We start from the raw sequence: 8,671 nt of genomic DNA on the forward strand, positions 1-8,671 counted from the left end.
TGAAAACTAAACATCCCTGCTCACAACTCACAAATAAGGTAACCACGAAAGAATATACTTTTGTTAGGAATTTCCGAACATTGCCATTTTTCTCCCGATAGCAATGTCATATGATGTCAATAGACATTGATGACTGGTTATACATCTTCTTCCCTCTACTTTCAAATATTGTTAAAAAATTGTTAATTTTGAGAATGTATTTTAAATAGCATATTTTAAAAATTTAGCAAACTCACCTCAAGTGAAGAAAAGCAAAACAACTTAAAACTTGGGTATCAAAAATTGCAACTAGAAGTTATTAAATATAAAACCCAGTGTATTCGATTCAAAGAGAAACTTGAAATGCATAGGTAAATTGATGTATAGTTCATATAGATTTATATGTATTTAGAAAATATGTTTAAAAAGATGTCTTTGAAATATTTAAGCAACGATCAAGAAAAATTCATTGATTTACACAGGGAAAAGTCAAATCTGTTGAAACGTATTGCAGAATTAGAATCCATAGTTGAACTTAACAAAAGTACACCACCCAAAACTGTAAGTAATTTCATGATGTGCACCATTATACACAACTCTAATTTTTATCTTTTACCTGAATGACAAAACTATATTTGAACCGCTTTTCACAAAAATGGAAAACCTTACATTTGAAAATGATTTCAAATACATTCTGTTATTGTGTATATCTGTATCGCGAATAATATGTATATAAATTCACACAGAAGGCACTAAGCAACTCAAATAAAAGTCCAGATTCTCCATATTTACAAGTTGAATCTAGCAGTTATGGAATGATGCCGCTAAGAACTTTATCAAATAATATCCCCTTAGTAGCAAAGAGGAAACTTGCAACAGATAATAATCAAGTAATTAATTTTATTCATCAAACTATGTTGTTCTATTATATTAAAATTATTTGTTCTTCATTTTAGTATTCCATATTCAAAACATCTCGTCTAAATAAATGTCAAACTATGGCATCTCTCTATTCCAAAAATTTAAACAAAAAGTGGAAGGAATTTTAGTGATGATTGTCACGATGCTAATTTGTGGTATTCTTTTTGAAGATCATGATTACGTTTTTATGAATTAATTTTGAAATGTGATACTAATTTTAGTTAAATATAATGAATTATTTAATATATTAGTTTTAATATATTATAAACTAGTGGTGCATGGCATTGTGCTTTAAGGCAAATTGCAGAAACTTTTCGTACCATAATTGAAAATTCAAAAATAAAAATAATCAATAATTAAGAAAACCTGATTAATGATAAATAACAATTTGAAATTTGCTTGAACTGTATAAGTAAACTTTCAAAATGAAAAATCTTGGTACGGATCCCAACAAAATTATAGCAAAAAATAGTACTCATTTTTAAAAACTTCATCAAATATCTGATAATTTGATGTGCATACGTCTTTTGTGTTTTGTGAACATTGGCTCAAAGAATCCGAACTTCAGTTAGTCAAACTAAAAGGTTTACATTTGCAGTCCTACTTCTGTGGACAAATTTTTCTCATGGCTGTGTTTGCAATAGGTAAAAAAAAAAGATTTTTACCTCGATCGATTTTCCTATAAACCAATTTGGGCAACGACTAGTTGTGTTGAAAAAATATTTGAGTACTGTGCTATCCAAGTATCTCTTGATTATGCTCTTATTTGTTTAATTTTTGTTTACCGATCCCCAGACCAAAATGGTTCTACATTTAATACTCTCCTTTATCTTCTAAATGAGATGTCTAATTAATACGATAAAGTAATTTTATGTGGCAATTTTAATATTCATTTTAATGAAAAATACAAATTGTTAGATGATTTTAAGATCTCAATTCAATAATATAATCTGGACGATAGCACCGGTAGAAAAGTTATATCTAGGAAATTAAACATCAAAATGGGTGTCTCACAAGGATCAATTCTTGGGCTGCTCCTATTTTTCTTTACATTAATGACCTACCTAATTGCTCAAATCTATGTGACTTTATTTTGTTCGCTGATGACACTTGTCTAACCATCAATGCTAGAACATACGATGGCCCCTTAACGAAATTGAACAGTGTCATGGATTCTGTTTCGAAATGGGTCAATATAAATAATCTTCTTTTAAACAACGACAAAACCGGAACTATCTCTTTCTGTACGGCAACGCGTGTAGCGATTGTTAAAATATCATAAACCTAGAATTGGTTGAACAAAATATTTATATTGTAAAAGTATTGCAAAGCTTATTAAAAATTTGTTACATTTTTAAAAAATACTTGCAACAACAAACTAATTATATTTAAAAATATATTAAAATTATCTCAATATAAATAAGTTCATAGTAAATAAATTAAATAATAAATAAATAAGTAATAAAATAGCTAATAGTTAATTAAGTTATATTAAATCTCCAAAATATAGACTTGAGCCTTATTATAATATTATTATACCGACGGCTTGTAAAATAAATAAATAAATATACCACAGGTTGCACTACGGATATACCACACCAGTCAAAATGACTGGTCGAGCAATTTCAAATCAAAATTCCCATCATATGTACCATTTCTTTTGTGAAATCAAGTTACGATATTTTAGTTATAAGTATAGAATTAATCTTATGAATTATATGATACTTTTCATATATTAGTAACAAAGAGATTTCGTGTTACTACTATTTCTACCAGTACCAGTCAAAATGATTGGTGCAAGTTTTTTTTTCCATATCATATTCCATATTTCATTCCATATTATATAGCAATCAAGTTATTTACTGACCCTAACAAATTACACATAGTAATGATAATAATAATATAAGTGGGGCGCATGACATCGTGCCTTAAGGCAAATTGCTGGAACTTCCCGTACCAAAATTATTATTTTTTTAAAAACGATTTACATTTTGAAAAAAAATTTCTTCGAAAAAAATTAGATTTTTGAGAAACTATAAATTTGATGAAAAATTACTTTTTTTGACAAAATTTTTTTTTTGAAAAAGAAAATGTTTTTCTTCATTTTGACATATTTTGGAAATTCTGAACTTTTTTTCAAAGCAATCGTACTGCTTGAACTGCATAGAGACGAAATGTCAAAGCGTAAGTGCCGCGCCGCCGTCTAACGGATAAGCATTGGTACGGAACCCATAGAGATGTAAACAAAATTTATACTTATTGTTAAAATCTCTATAAAATATTTGATAATTTGATGTGCATATGTCTAATGATTATTTTTTCCGCCAAATGGCATTTTTTTTTTTACTTTTTTCACTAGATCTCTGAAACCGCTAGGCCTGCCTTCATGAAAATTATCATTTCTTTATCTTGTCAACACAAGTAAATGTTTTTTTGAAAATTAAAATCGGACGCTCCGTTTCCTTCAAAACTGAGATAACCTTTGTGGCAACTTTTTTTCCCCGTAATTTTCGGAACGCTGAGACCTACCTTCGCAAAAGCTATCAGCACTTCTTCTTATCAATACGAATCGAATGTTTTTTGAATTATTCAAATCGGTTGTTCGCTGTTCCCAAAATCGTCGACGAAAATTTTATTCGCACACACATACACACAAACACACATACATCCATTTTTTCTAAGGTATGCCAAAATATTCAGAAATCTTTGAAATATAAAGAAAGAAAGAAAGAAATAAAAATTTCATTTTCGATTTTTTGCGATTACTATAACTTACCCTACGGGAAGTTAATAATAATACAAATAAAATAATATCACAAAAAGAAATAATAAAATAATAAAATAATAAATAAATAAAATGAATTACAAATGAAGAAAATTAATAAATAACTAGTGGTGCATGGCATCGTGCCTTAAGGCAAATTGCTGGAATTTCCCATACCGTAATGGGAAATTCCACGTTCCATAACCGAGAACGTGTTCGAGGAATGTTGAAATGTTTTCAAATAGATTATTATAAATATTGTAACATTGTCTAATATTTATGAGAATCATATAAACCGAATTGCAAAGTTGAAATTATTTGTTTAAAGTGTATTAGAACTTTAGTCAGAATTAAAAATGAAATCTCAAAAAAAATTGAAACAATTTTTTTTTTCCAAAAGCAATTATTATGTTAAAACAGCAGAAAGTTTTTTGAATCAATTAAATCGGACGCTTAGTTCTCTCAAAAACTGCCATTTTTGCACATTTAGCTCTGTATTTTTCGAAATGGTTGGACCTGCCTTTACCAAAACTAATCAGCTATCAATAGGAATCGAATGTTTTTGAACCAGTCAAATCGTGGACGGAGACGAAAATGTGCGGACATACAAAACACACACACACATCCATTTTTTCTGAGCCAAAATGTTCAGAAACCTTCAAAACGTGAAACATTTCCAAACGTTTTTATTTTAGAATTTCGTACCATTACTATAATACTTTATTATATTGTAAAAATGCACATTGCGGTATTATTACTAGTTTTTTACGAACAGAGCTGTTGTTTCGAGCTTTGTTCTTCGCACCAAATAAAATTTAATTTAAAGTGATTTTCAAGTGTAACTTTTATTTCTGTAGATATATTCATGTATATATAGAAATTTTCAAAAATATATTATTGAGTAAAAAAATTCTAAGAACAAGAAAAGTGTCTTGATTTCAACTTATTTTTATAGAGATCGTCAGCCTAGAAATTGTTCTTTTTCTGAAGATGTAGTTGTAAAAACGCACCGAATCAAAAAACTGCAATTATTGATTTAAACGAAACTATTAGAAAAAAGAGTGATTTTACCGAAATTTATACCGCTTCGACAAGAAAAAAAGGTTTCCACGTTTGCGAATAGACAATTCACATTGGTTTTAGCAGTTTGGGTCAAATATTTAGAAAATGACCAAGTTTGCTTCAAACCAGGAGCTCCTAATTTTGTGGCTGAACAGCTTCTTCCAACAAAGTCCTGATGCAATTAGATCAAGTACAGTAGAAACCTCGATTAGCCGGACTAATTGTTGTCGATAGGCATTCGGATAATCGAAAAACCGGATGATCGAATATATGAAGAATAATGTTGTATATTTATAGAAATGATAACAAATACATACGTAGATATCAACAAAAATAATGTTTATTAAGAAATTGAAATTTTCTTATGAATGTACTTATTTTCTTAGATTAACATTACATACATATACTAAACTGCAGTATTAATAATGCAAAAATTCGAATTGTAGGTATGTACATACATATAAATTAGTCGTGGTTGGTAGTCCGGATAATCGCAAATCCGTATAACTGAGGTCCGGATAAACGAGGTTCTACTGTATATGTCACATAAATGCTGTAGAGACAAAATATGTGGTGGATGGCTGGCCATAGTTAGGAAAAGATTAAGCTCGAAATGCATCAACCCCTCTTTCAAAAATTTTTAAACCATATAGCACAAAGAATAGAACTGCAATAACCGAAATAAAATTTTACAAAAATTCCTCTAGAATTGGAATTAAAGTCTAGAAATACTTTGTTAGCTGGGCTTTACTGGAAAGCTGGAAAATTTGTATTTAGCATTGAAATAAATAACTATAAAAATTTAAAAATTAAGTTTTTAGCTATTAGTTTGTTCGACTTAAATCCGCAATAAGCATGTTTTCTATAAGCCAGTCATTTTGACTCGTACTGGTGAAAAAACGTAAATTCAAATGGCTGGTATATATAGCATTCTAAAGAAACGTCGTTAAAAGAAAAAATGTTGGCTCACATACACACACATTATGTTTACAATTTGCTCTCAATCGATTCAAAATGACTTGAAACGTCGAGAAAACAAAATTGGAAAATCGGAAATTGATATATGTTGCTAACGAAATAATAAATTAAGGATTTGTCTAAGAACCGTATTTTGAAGGTTTTTCAATTTGCAAAAATTGTATTTCTTATAATGAAAAGTAATTATTGCGATTTTCTATTAATACTGAAAGAGGGTTATATGCCTCAAGCTTTAAAGACTTCCATGATTTTTTATAATTAATCCACTTTAATGCGCTTAGGTTAGATTTCAGGTTGTCCCATCAAGATATAAATTATATCACTGTGCATAATGTTTTTTGTTAACATGATCAAAATAAATGTGTCAATCAATTATGAGAAAATGGCACTGCGAATGTTCACTAAAAATTAATCACCTTGATTCTAAACTGGTATTTTTCGAACAGTTTTAAAATTTAAAAAATCGATAGGAACGGGATTTCGGAAACATCGGTAGAATGTGAAATGGCGGCTCACAGACACAACAAACGAAACGTTGGCTGGCTCCATTGTCAAAACTACGATTTTTGCAACAAAACAAAACTTTACAATGTATTATAACAATTTATGACTATATTCTTTTACTTACCATTTTATTAGCAAACTCCTTCTACATTAAGCATCAAGTTCAATAATAACTCACATTTGTTAGCTGATTTTTATTCTTTATAACAACAAAAGTTTTTTACTAAATGTTTCACTTTTTGACAGTTCTCGGCTGGGGTTGTAAAATTATATAATTATTAACACTAATACACACTATTAATTAAAATTGTCACACTTACTAATAATAAATAGTCACTAATAATAAATATTATCAGTATTACACTTATTACAATTATTTAATGAAAACAGTTAGCAAACGTTTTTGATAAAATCACACCCGACTTTCGACCCACGCAATTCTAAAAGAACCCATTTCAAAATCAAATCAAACCGACCGACAACCGGCGACTCCACCCGAACGCCACGAGTGCGTATCGATAACTGAATTTGCAACATTTCTAAATTTTATTGTTCTGATTAGGTGTTGCCATATGCGATAATAAATCCAATACACCATTCATAGAATAAATAAATTTATTGTCCATAATGTATGTATCAAAGGCAAAAGATTTAAGTAAAAAATTACACAATTCTCAAAAACATCCAATATAAGTACTTTGTTTTTAATTATGTTTCGGATGTAAAGAGTCATATTTCTAGGAATAGTAACTATACTATTTATTTTTCAGTTCAGTATAGATTTACTATACCTCGAATCTGTAGATTTAGTGAAAACAAGTGATTGAAAACAAAAAATTAGAATAATGCAAAAACTTAAAATATACAAAATAATTGTTTATTGTATAAAAGTTGTTTTTGTTGCTTTTTGACAGCTTCTGAACGTATGTGAACTTAACACTACTGCTATGAGCTATTGCCAACGTAATAGTTAGTCTAGCGAGCTATATTTGATATGATTTTATCAGAACTTTAAAAATTACATATCATATGTTTTATTTTTAATTGTTTCACCATATTATGTCAATCTCCAACACAACTGTATTACTTAAGTTATTATATTTGTTATTTATACAGTATATGTGTAAATACCCATGCAGGAACCCCGCCAGACTGACAAAGGGGCCAGCTTGGGCCAGTAATGGGAAACCTAGCTTCGGCATACCAGTATTGGGGCCAGGCTTGGGCCGGGCTACTTAACCCAGCCTCGGCCATGCCAACGATTACCCAGACTTGGGCCAAGACTGGCTAACCCAGCCTTGGCCATGCCAAAGATTAACCATACTTGGGCCACGACTGGCTAACCCAGCCTTGGCCGTTCAATGATTACCCAGACTTGGGCCAAGACTGGGTAACCTAGCCTTGGCCATGCCAAAGATTAACCATACTTGGTCCACGACTGGCTAACCCAGCCTTGGCCGTTCAATGATTACCCAGACTTGGGCCAAGACTGGGTAACCCAACCTTGGCCATGCCAAAGATTAACCATACTTGGGCCACGACTGGCTAACCCAGCCTTGGCCGTTCAATGATTATCCATGCTTGGTCCAAGACTGGCTAACCCAGCCTTGGCCATGGCAATGATTACCCAGACTTGGGGCCACGACTGGCTAACCCAGCCTTGGCCGTTCAATGATTACCCAGACTTGGGCCAAGACTGGGTAACCCAGCCTTGGCCATGCCAAAGATTAACCATACTTGGGCCACAACTTGCTAACCCAGCCTTGGCCAGCCAAAGATTAACCATACTTGGGCCACGACTGGCTAACCCAGCCTTGGCCGTTCAATGATTATCCATGCTTGGTTCAAGGCTGGGTAACCCAATCTTGGCCATGCCAATGATTACCCAGACTTGGGCCACGACTGACTAACCCAGCCTTCGCCGTTCAATGATTATCCATGCTTGGTCCAAGACTGGGTAACCCAGCCTTGGCCATGCCAATGGTTACCCAGACTTGGGCCACGACTGGCTAACCCAGCCTTCGCCGTTCAATGATTATCCAAGCTTGGTCCAAGACTGGGTAGCCCAGCCTTGGCCATGCCAATGATTACCCAGACTTGGACCAAGATTGTCGTACGTTCGGTTATTTACGGCATGATTCGAGTATTTTGATTTTAACGCTCAGTCGTCAGCCATACTTGGCTGTTGTAAACGCTTATAGTATCGATGCTCAGTCTGTAAACTACGCTTATACATCGTGTGTTATGCAGTCCGTCAATTTTTTACGACTAGTCTCGAATCATATTTGTTTTTATTATTGATTGCCGTTTAAAGTAATCTGTCTAAAGAGTTCAAAGGTGGCGTGCGTTAATAAAAAAAACAAAAGTTTTAAATAAAGAAACTAATCCAATTATTAGCAGGAATGTGTCAATAATCAAATGAGTGCTAACAATCAGTTTTAAAAATGAGGATAATGATCTTAG

At 31.9% G+C, this 8,671-nt stretch overlaps 1 long non-coding RNA gene across 1 annotated transcript; it reads left to right on the forward strand.

The window, feature by feature from the left end:
* The first annotated feature begins 225 nt into the window (after window positions 1–225).
* LOC113372049 lies at window positions 226–773 on the forward strand. The gene is made up of 3 exons (XR_003366703.1): window positions 226–350; window positions 429–540; window positions 726–773. It is a non-coding gene; the product is annotated as an uncharacterized LOC113372049 (long non-coding RNA).
* Window positions 774–8,671: the final 7,898 nt, after the last annotated feature.

This window comes from Ctenocephalides felis, unplaced genomic scaffold (assembly GCF_003426905.1).
Source record: "Ctenocephalides felis isolate EL2017-DRISC unplaced genomic scaffold, ASM342690v1 CF-g0.4_SCAFFOLD_01537, whole genome shotgun sequence".
NCBI classification, from domain to species: Eukaryota; Metazoa; Arthropoda; class Insecta; order Siphonaptera; family Pulicidae; genus Ctenocephalides; species Ctenocephalides felis.